Source organism: Chiloscyllium plagiosum, unplaced genomic scaffold (assembly GCF_037043375.1).
Source record: "Chiloscyllium plagiosum isolate Xiang-an unplaced genomic scaffold, Cpla_swu_hap1 HiC_scaffold_49, whole genome shotgun sequence".
Classification (NCBI taxonomy): Eukaryota; Metazoa; Chordata; class Chondrichthyes; order Orectolobiformes; family Hemiscylliidae; genus Chiloscyllium; species Chiloscyllium plagiosum.
Genome location: NW_028270187.1, coordinates 19,035,888 through 19,047,409, shown reverse-complemented (window position 1 = coordinate 19,047,409; position 11,522 = coordinate 19,035,888). Strand labels below are relative to the sequence as shown.

The 11,522-nt window shown below is 45.6% G+C and overlaps 1 non-coding gene across 1 annotated transcript; it reads right to left on the bottom strand.

Moving 5' to 3' along the window:
* Positions 1-778: 778 nt before the first annotated feature.
* Positions 779-860, bottom strand: trnas-uga (transfer RNA serine (anticodon UGA)). Its single transcript has one exon. It is a non-coding gene; the product is annotated as a tRNA-Ser (tRNA).
* Between the last annotated feature and the right edge of the window lie 10,662 nt (positions 861-11,522).

Here is an 11,522-nt window from a genome sequence, read left to right as displayed (position 1 = left end):
TTCATTAAACTGGGAATATGTTTAACTAAGCAATTCAGACAGCCAGGATGAATAATTGGCATTTGGTTCTTCAAGCTGAGCTCTCCACACCAACTGCTCCAACGAAGGCCGTGGATAAGTTCCCCATCGATTATTTTGGTCAATTTTAGCCTCAACAACAACCTATTGTTCTGAACAATGCTACACTACAAGCAGATTTTCATCGTTAGTTTTCAATTTCAGTTCTTAATGCACAGTTTCTTACGAATGTGGACAGCAGAAGACCGTTAACATTCCATTTCTAATATTTCCAGAAAATTCTACTCCACTGATATCGCCTTGCCTTTTCACATCGCAAGCCATGAACCTGGATGAGTCGAGTTCCTTTCCACACATGGAGTTGCTTTTTTCTAATTCATTGACTGCTGATATAATAGATTATTGGCCTTGAGAGTCAGCTGGAAATTAGGTTGAACTTTCTCAGCTTGACTTTCAACTGATCCTAAAAAAAATCATCACCTGCAGGTAAATGTATTGCATTGCTTCTTGTTTTGCTGAAGACCACCCCCCTAACATCCAAATTTCACGATAGTTCGACAAATGTGTTGAAACTGATTCGTGTTGGAAGTTGGTGGCTTTTTGTGTCTCGACATAAAATTTATTCAATTAGATGACTGGGTCAGTCTTGAAATTACTTCGGTTTCTTCACAGTTGAAAATTTACTTTCGATTGAATGCGAAGCTCAAGCTCCACGAAATCCAAATCCTGCAAAGGAATTAATGACTTTTAAAAGATTCTACGCTGTGAACAGGATTCAAACCTGTGCAGGGAGACCCCATTGGATTTCAAATCCAACGCCTTAACCTCTCGGCCATCACATCTGCGACAAGATTGACAATTTTCAGAGTAAAACAACTGAATTCATTTGTTGGAAAAACAAATTGTCAAGACCCAAAGATTTCGCCAACTCCTTTGCAGAGACCCCGACGAACGTTACCTTAGCAGATTGACAGGCTTTCACCGCAAACTAGATTCTGACACAGCTGAAGTTGTGGGAATGATTCTTCGTCGAATCATAGAGTCACGGATGTACACCACACGAAGAGAGGATCATTGTCTCACTGCGTCCGATCGATTTTGACTCAATTGCTCATCATCTGGTGCCAAATTAGATATGCTGTTGTGTTTTAATATTCATCGAAATATGGTATTATAAAAATTGATGCTAAGTCCCGAAAAACTAGCTACATTCGTAAAGAAAATCGGAATTAGAAAGAATGCAGAACCAATTTACAGGAATGGATCCAGCAACTAATCCGTAAGTTCTGACATCAGGTAATGAACTTGTGAGCATTAGAGAGGAAGATTAATCGAAGATTTGGAACTTGAAATCGTCTTGATGGAATTATTTGCAAAGTTTTTGCGGTTGTTCTAGAGTCATCAAGTCGTTGAACAATACAACACGGAAAGTGGCCCTTCTTTCCAACATGACCATGGTGGACAGTTACCCTAAATTAATAGGTCCCATTTGCCAACATTTGGCCCACTTCCCTCTAAACCTTGTTCCTCATATATCCATCCAGATGCCATTCAATGTTACAGTTGTACCAGTCTCCACCAATTTCTCTGGCAGCTCATTCTGGACACGTCTGAAAAAGTTGCCCCAGACGTCCCTTTTAAATCCTTACCCACTAATTTTAAACCGATGTTTTCTAAATGTTGACTTCCTCACCTGCCGGAAAACACCTTGACGAGTCAACCTATCTATGTCCCTCATGATTTAATAATTAGCAACGATTTGACTTTATCATACTTGTCAGGAGGGAAATATGTGGAGATTATTTGTCGAAGGTTTGAAGTAGAAAGTCTGATGTACAGATTTTTAGAAATGCATCTTGGAGAAGTTTCCAATAAGTCATTGAAGTCTAGTAGCAGTTGTAGAAGTCTGTTGTGAAAGCTGCAGAAGAATTTCAGGGCACGAGAACGAAGCATTATTTCCAATGTATGGTGGCTCAGTTCGACCGCACTTGGACTACAGTATGAGGAATTATAATCCTCAATTTAGGAAAGATACTAATGCCATATAAGGAATACCACGAATGGTGATTAGCCTTGATATCATGGATGAACGTTAGTCCTCTGAATTGAAATTGGGCAAATCCGGCTTTTTTTAACAGTTTCAAAACAAGAGAGGTAATCTCATTGAGAGTTGCAAAATATTTGAAGAGATAAACAGGTGGTGCAATTAAATTTTGTTCCCTCATTGGTGAATCTAGAAGCAGGAGAGAACAATTTTAAAATGAAGCATTGTGATTTATGACCAGGATGAGAAGTATTGATTTTTGTCTTCGCCTTGAGAAGTCTCGCTGTTCAGCACTACAGTGAGCCTTGGATATTTGGTCTTTGAATGCATCACTATCAGCCTGACCCGCCGACACTTACTGCATCACTATAGACCTGACCCCTCACACTTACTGCCTTAATATCAGCGTGAACCCTTCAAACTTACTGCATCACTATCCATCTGGCGCCCTCACATTTACTGCGCCACTTTTACTTCGAGACCCTCATTTTGACTGCGCCACTATCAGCCTGACTGCCAAACACTTACTTTGTCACAATCAGTCACGCCCTTACACTTCCTATGTTACTATCACCCTGACTCCTTACACTTACTGTGTCACTATCAGCCTGACTCCATCACACTTATTACGTAAGTATCAGACTGACGCCTCACACTTACCGTGTCACTACAATACTGCCTCCTCAAACTTACTATGTCACTATCTCCTTGACCCTCTCACATTTACTGCGCCACAATCACACTGACCACCTCACACCTACTGCTTCACTATGAGCTTCAACATTCACACTTACAGCGTCACTACCAGCCTGACTCACTCACACTTATCACTTGACAATCAGCATTACTCTCTCAAATTTATTTCATCATTATTAGGCTGAGGCACTCACACTGACAGCGTCACTAACAAACTGACCCCCTCATGCTTACTGCGTTGGTATCTCTCTGATCCCCTCAGAATGATTGCGTCACAACCACTCTGATCCCCTCATACTTAATGCATCACTATCCCTCTCGCACCCTCATACTTCCTGCATCACTCACTCCCTGACACATGCGCACCTACTGCATCCTTATCAGCCAAACCCCACTCACTAACGGCGTCACTGTCTCTCTAACCTGCTCACACCTTGACACTCTCTCACTTCGTGCATCAATATCAGCCTAACCCCCTCACGCTTACTGCATCACTACCCGCCTGATCCCTTCAAATGTACTGTGTCAATATCAGACTGACCCACTCATAATTACAGGATCATTATCACCTTGACCTCCAAACTTTGTGCGTCCAGATCATCCTGAACCTTTCACTCGTCTTGCGTCACCTTCAGCCAGACCCTGCACACTATCACTCTGACCTCCTCATACTTGCTGCATCACTATAACTCTATCCCACTCACACCGTGTGTGTCACTATCACCCTGACAACGCATACTCACTGCACCACTATTATCCTGACTCCATCACAATTAGTATATCATTATCAGCCTGACCCCTTACACTTACTGTGTCACTATCAACCTGTCCCCTCACATTTCCTGTGTCACTCTCAATCTGACACCCTCAAAGTGTCTGCGTCACTGTCACCCTGAACACGTCACACTAACCGCATGGGTGTCTACCTGAAACCTCACACTTATTGCGTCATTATCATCCTGAGCGTCTCACACTTACTGCGTCACTAGCACACCAACACTCTCACCTCACACGTACTGCATCACTATTAGCCTGACCCGCTCACACGTTTTGCGTCACTACTTCCCTGACCCCATCACAATTGCTGTGTCGCTTTCAGCCTGAGCCCCTCACTATCACGCTGACCAAGCTCACAATTACAGCATCACTATCAACCTGACCCCCTCACACTTTCTCTGTCATTATTACCCTGACCCTCTCACACGTAATGCGTCACTTTCACACTGAGACACTCACATTTTCTGCGTCATTATCAGCCGGACCCGCCGGCACACAGCGTCACTATCAAACTGGCCCCTCACACTTGCATGCCTCAATATCAGCGTGAACCCCTCACACTTACTGCATCACTGTCCATCTGCCATCCTTATACTTACTGCACCAGTTCCACCTTGCCATCCTCATTTTTACTGCGTCACCATCAGCCTGACAGCCACACACATATTGCGTCACTATCAGTGACGCCCTCGCACTTCCTATGTTAATATCACCCTCACTCGGAAAACCTACTGCGTCACTATCAGCCTGACTCCATCACACATTTTGTGTCAGTATCAGACTGACGCCTCACGCTTACCATGTTACGAAAACTCTGCCCCATCACGCTGACTGCGTCACTATCAGCCTGACCCCTCAGACGTACTGCGTCACTATCACCCTGACCCACTCACACTTGCTGTATCAGTTTCAGTCTGACGCCTCGCACTTACTGTATAACTAAAACTCTCCCCCGTCACACTGACTGTGTCACTATCAGCCTGACCCCTTCATACTTACTGCGTCAATATCAGTCTGACCCCTCAGACTTACTGCGTCACTCTAACTCTGATCCTCTCTCATTTACTGCGTCACTCTCACCCTGACCTCCTCACATTTACTGCATCACTATCACCCTGACCCACTCACACAGTCTTTGCCATTTTCACCTTGCCGGCCTTATTTTTACTGCGTCACCATCAGCCTAACCGCCACACACTTATTGCGTCACTTTCAGTCAAGCCCTCACACTTCCCATGTTACTATCACCCTGAATCCTTACACTTATTATGTCACTATCAGTATGACCCCTCACACTTACTGTGTCACTATCAGCCTGACTCCATCACATTTATTGTGTCAGTATCAGACTGACGCCTCCCACTTATCTTGTCACTAAAACAATGCCCCGTCACATTGACTGTGTCACTATCAGCCTGACCCTCTCACACTTACTGCTTCACTATCGCAATGCTCCTCTCTCACTTACGACGTCATTTACACCGACACCCCACACTTGCTGCGTCACTATCACACTGAGGGCCTAACACTTAGTGTCACTGTCATCCTGACCCCTTACACTTACTGCGTCACTATCACACTGGTATCTCACACCCACTGTGTCACTATCATCCTGAACCGCTTACACCTATTGCGTCACTATCACTTTGACACCCACACACTAACTGCATCAATATCAGCCTGACCATCTCACACATACTGCACCACTACCTGGCTGACTCCCTCACATATACTGCGCCACTATCAGACTTACCCACTCATGCTTACTGCGTCACTATCACCCTGACTCCCCACTCTTACTGCGTCAAGAACATTGTGCTCCCATACACTTACACCGTAACTATCATCCTGACAACGTCACACTTACTGCGTCAAGATCAGCATGATCCCCTCAAACTTCAAACATCACTATCAGCTTCAACACTCACATTTACTGCGTCACTTCTAGCACTACCCCTGCACACTTACTACATCCTTATCCGCCTTAGCCCCTCGCATTTACTTCATCACGATCAGCCTGAGACACTCACACTTACAGCTTTACTACAACCTGGCCCTGTGAGTGCATCTACATCACTGTCACCCAGACCCCGTGCCCATACTGTCACTATAAGCCTGGCCCCTCAAATGTTATGCGTCACTATCACACTGACATCTCACACTCACTGCGTCACTATCACCCTGACCCCTCACAATTACAGCATCACTACAAGGTGACCCCCTGAAAGCATCTGCGTCACTGTCACCCTGACCCCATCACACTTGCCATGTCACCATCACAATGACACATTCACACAGTCTGTTTCACTGTCATCCTGACACCTCACACTCACTGGATCACTACCATCTTCCCCCTCATACCGACCTGTCACTATCATGCAGAGCCGCTCACACTTATTGCGTTCCTATCACTCTGCTCCCAACACACTTACTGCATTACTATCAGCCTGACACTCGCACACTTCCCGCATCACTATCAGCCTGACCCCTCACAATTTCACCGTGTCTATCAGTCTGACTCCTCACATTTCCTCCATCACTATCACCCTGTCACTTAACACTTACTGGCCAGTATTAGCCTGACGCCCTCAACTTACTGCATCAATATCAGCCTGAACACTCACACTTACTCCGTCACCATCACGCTGACCCCCTCACACTCACTGCGTCACGATCACCCTGTCCTCTCTCACTTCCTGCATTAGGATCACTCTGACTCACGGACACATACTGCATCACTATCAGCCTGAACCTTCACACATACTGTGACACTATTTGTAGATGGGTCAGCATTCAGGAGCAAGGAGATAGGCCAGAATTTTATTGGGCATGCTGTAGTAACTACCGATGAGGTATTCAAAGCGGGATCAATGGCTTCTCAACTGTCAGCGCAAGCAGCGGAGCCGATTGCCTTGACTGAGGCATGTCAATTGGCTAATTGTAACACAGCGAATATTTAACCAATAGCAGATACGCATTGGGAGTTGCACATGATGTTGGAACCCTGTGGAAATACAGGGACGACTTGACCTTCACCGGAAAGCCCATCACACACCGTGATCAGATTTCTGACCTCTTGGAAGCGGTCCTATTGCCAAAATCAATCGCTGTGTGTAAATATGATGCCCACACGACAAATAACGATTCCGTTTCTCAAGGCAAAGCAAGGGCAGACTCAGCGGCAAGGACGGCAGCCCGGCAGCTGGTAAATGATCAGTTTGACATGGGAATGACAAAAATCCTTACCCAAACAGCAGACGTACGGGAGTCACAGTCGAAGTCCAGGCTTGAAGACACGTTTGAGTGGGGATAAGTAGAGTGCAGTTTGAGGTAAGGGGTGTGGTGTGGCCCCAATGTTAAACCTTTCCTACCACGGTCATTATTTCCATTCTATACCAAACTGACACAAGGTCAGGAACATGTGTCAAAAGAGGGGCGATATGACAGCATTTCAGCACAGTGGTACACTGAGGGATTTACTCATTTCTTCCAGAAATATTGTGAACGATGTGTTATCTGTGCCACAATAACGTGGGGAGGGGAATACAGATGAGTCATGTAGCACTTCCGAAACCCCAAAAACAATTTGAACATTTACAACTGGATTTTACCAAACTAACACACTGCGAAGGAAAAAGGTATTGTCTGGTAATAGTTGATATGTTTTCCAAATGGGTGCAAGCGTTCCCCACGTCAAAACAGAATGCCAGTGCCTTAACCAAAGCTTTCCTAACTGAAATAATTCCGAGATGGAGCATCCCTGAGAGGCTTAGTAGTACCAAGGTTTGTGAAGGTTAATAGCTCCGGTTGAGGTTTAGGGTGTAGGTTTGCTCGCTGAGCTGTACGTTTGTTATCCAGACGTTTCATTACCTGGCTAGGTAACATCATCAGTGGCGACCTCCAAGAGAAGCGAAGATGTTGTCTCCTGCTTTCTATTTACATGTTTGTCCTGGATGGGGTTCCTGGGGTTCGTGGTGATGTCATTTCCTATTCGTTTTCTGAGGGGTTGACAGATGGTAAATCGATTTATGTGTTTGTTTATGGCGTTGTGATTCGAGTGTGAGGCCTCTCGGAATTCTCTGGTGTGTCTGCATATACAGCAAACCGACAAACACTGACCAAATACTTAACTACACCAGCAACCATTCCAACACGCAAAAAGGAAGCTGTATCAGAACACCATTCCAACGAACCACCACACATTTCAGCACAGGTGAACATCGGAAAACAGAGGGGAACCACCAACACAACGTATTCAAGAAGAATGGATACTTAAAAAATACAGTCCACAGATTCCTCAGGAACAAACCACGACAAGTAGACCTAACACAGCCAGAAACCCTATCGACCTTCCATACATCAATGAAGTCTCAGAAGTGGCAGCCAGACGACGATGACCCCCAGGAATCCCACCAACAGTCTCAAACAAAACTAATAAATTTAAAAGACCCAGTACAACCCATGGACAAAACCAACGTCATATACAAAATTCCATGCAAGGACTGCCACAAACACTACATAGGACAAACAGGAAGAAAGTTAGCCACCAGGATACAGAACACCAGCGAGCCACAAAAAGACACGACCCTCTCTCCCTCGTAGCCCTTCACACGGATGAAAGAAAAACACCATTTCGTCTGGGACAACACATCTATCCTGGGACAGGCTAAGCAAAGACCTGCCAGAGAATTCTTTGAGACCTAGCACTCCAACCACAACGCCATAAAAAAGACATATATCTAGATAGCATCTATCAACCCCTCAGAAAACGAACAGGAAATGGCATCACCACAAACCCCAGGAACCCCATCCTGGACAAACATATTACTAGAAAGCAGGAGACAACAGCTTCTCTTCACTTGGAGTTCGTCACTGATGATGTTACCTGGAACAAAGAACATAGAAAAATACAATGCAGTACAGGCCATTTGGCCCTCGATGTTGCGCCGATCCAAGCCCACCTAACCTACACGAGCACACTAACCTCCATATGCCAGGTAATGAAACGTCTGGATATCAAACCTGCAGCTCAGCGAGCAAGCCTACACTCTCGGCTTAGTAGTGACAGTGGGACACCATTTGTCCATAATGCCCTACAGTAGATTAGTGAGTATTTGGGAATAAACATGAGATAACACTGTGCCTACCACCAAACGAGCGGTAGGGCAGCGGAAAGAGAAAATTCTACCTGAAAAATAAATTGACAAAATGCTGTGAGGAACTAGGGATGACATGGACAAAGGCAATTCCAATTGTGCTAATGTGTATGAGATCTAGGAGGAGAGGGAGAGCTAATCTTAGTCCGTTTGAGATTTTGTTTGGTAGGCCGCCAAACACAGGAATTGTCCCAAGACGTAAGCGTCCTGGTAGGACTATTCATTAGGGCAGGTGCGTCTGGGATGCAGCAGCTGGCGGTAATCTTAACTGAAACGACGAAGTGGATATTTACATGCGACCCATAGCCGTTCAGTAACAAGGACGATTATAAATTCGATCATTAAGATCTATGCAGGGATCCATGCCGCGCCGGTGACTGGCACTTAGTAGTAGCCACCATGGCAAAAGTGGCACCTGACATGCGAAATAGATATTCTATGAGCAAAGAAAGACTCAGAAGAGCAATGAGGGAGTCTCGTGGTGTGGAATAGATAGATCCTTCTCCAACATCTGTCGACAGGTGAATATAGTGGTGCAGTCGCCCCACCCCCGCCCTCTGAGATGCAGTGCAGAATGTACTACAGACGATAATTGCACTGGAGCATGGCAACCAATCAAACCAGATCATGGACCTAACCCCAAGCCGGGCAGAGGTCATTAATAACACACCCGAACCCGAAGGGAGACGGCCGTGGCGAGAGAGCGAATTTAAAGCAGGAGGCGAATTTGACTGCTGGAGCTGAATGGCGTAAATGCGACGCCAGTAGGTTGGGAGCTGCGAAGCGCCATTGCTAGATGTGAAGGGAACAGAGCATGTGCTTTGGTCATAAGACAAAACGAGAGATTAGACGTTGGCTACACTTGTTGGATATGTTTGCACACAGCCCAAAGGTAGTCTGCCCAGCAAATTACTGAGAGCCTGGCGAGAAATGCCAGCTGTCTGCTTCCACGGGAGGCGACTAGCCTGATCCTGATAGTGGGGGGCAATTTGTGCAAATCTCGTGTCACCACCCGAACTCCAAGCGAACTACAGCCCCAAGCCTGACACGCTACTGACCACAGCATTCCAGATAGTGGATTGCAGGGGAGAAACGTGTATTTGCACCAATCGGGGGAGACTCTTTTTGGGTATCTCCCAGTGTAGCTTGATGTTGTACTTGAACAATGACTCTTGTACAGCAACATATGCAAATGATACGACCATAAACATTGCTTGTTCCTTTATCAATGGTCAGACCATGAGCGGCACGGTGGCACAGTCGTTAGCATTGCTGCCTAACAGAGAGCCCGGTTTAATTCCCGCCTCAGGCGACTGACAGTGTGCAGTTTGCACATTCTCCCTGTGTCTGCGTGAGTTTCTTCCCACAGTCACCAAGATGTGCAGGTCGGGTGAATGGGTCATGCTAAATTGCCCATAGCGTTAGGTGTTAGGTAAATGTATGGGTGGGTTGCACTGCGGCTGGTGTGTGTGGACTTGTTGGGCCAAAAAGCCTGTTTCCACACTGTAAGTGATCTAATCTAATCAGTATGGCAGGTATAATATGGGCAGGTGGTGAGAAAGTGTACCACCACTCCCCAGGGAGAAAGGGGTGCTACTACACCGCGATACTGTCCACCAACACAGCAGTGTTCGCCCTAAAAGGCAGCAATTGCCGAACTCGAAGGGGCATCCCTCTGCATTGGAATGGGTACACACTCGCAGAACATCCTCGCATATGTGTATTCGCAAATGAGACGGAGGAAGGCCGAGCACTTATTAACACTGAATTAATGGCGGTTAGGAAGCAGTGACACAAAATCGATTAGCACTAGACATCCTGACGGCCGAGAGATGGGATGTCTGCAAAACGTTAGGTACCTCATGCTGTATTAATGTTTCTGATGAGTCCCAAAATATTACTAGTTTAATAAATGGCATGAAGGCAGCTATATTACCGCCTCCACGAGCAGATGACTCCTGCTCCCGATGGCTCTCGTCCCTTATGGAGGATGGGGGTAATGCATCCATATCGTTCTACCAGTTGTAGGACTGGTCTTACTCATACTGCTTTGAATAAGACCCTACTTGTGTACCTGCCTACACCACTTGCTTATGAATGCAGTAGGATACGAAATGTTAAACTATCCATGGCCCCAAAGAAGGAAGATCCGATTGCTTGTCCGCACCCGACAGCGACGTTGACGAATGTGACGTGTGAAGATGGGCAAACCAGGGAAGTGGAAAAACCACCACAAAGCTTTGTTAGAGTTAGGTGGTGCCTGAGGAAATGTTTGGTGTTCATAAATTATTTTTGATGTATAGCTATCTGGCTTTTTTTTTGATTGTTGTCCTTGTTGTAAAATGACAAAAATTTGGAAAATTAACATTTACTGTGAAATCTGTCAGAGAATGTTTTGCAAACTTTAATACTTCGCTGAAATATGCAAATACTTTGCTGAATTCTGCGTCGAGGAGTCAGCTTGTCTTTGTGGAACTTTGCAAACATTTCAACTGGCCTTGCGAGCAGCCGAGTTCAGCAAAAAACTTCGGAAAACATAAAGACAATTATAGAAGAGAAAATGAGATCTGCAGATGCTGGAGATCAGAGATGGAAATGTGTTGCTGGAGGAGCGCAGCAGGTCAGGCAGCATCCAGGGAACAGGAGAATCGACGTTTCGGGCATTATATCCAAGGCACAGGAATGAGAAAATATGAGCTCGAATGTTTCCCAACACTTGTCCTTGAGCATATGATAAGAATAGTATAAAAAGAATATGTGAATTTTGTTCACAGCCCTTACATAAGGCACTTTTGCCAAGTATATTGGCCGCCCTGCATGCAAAGGTTGAA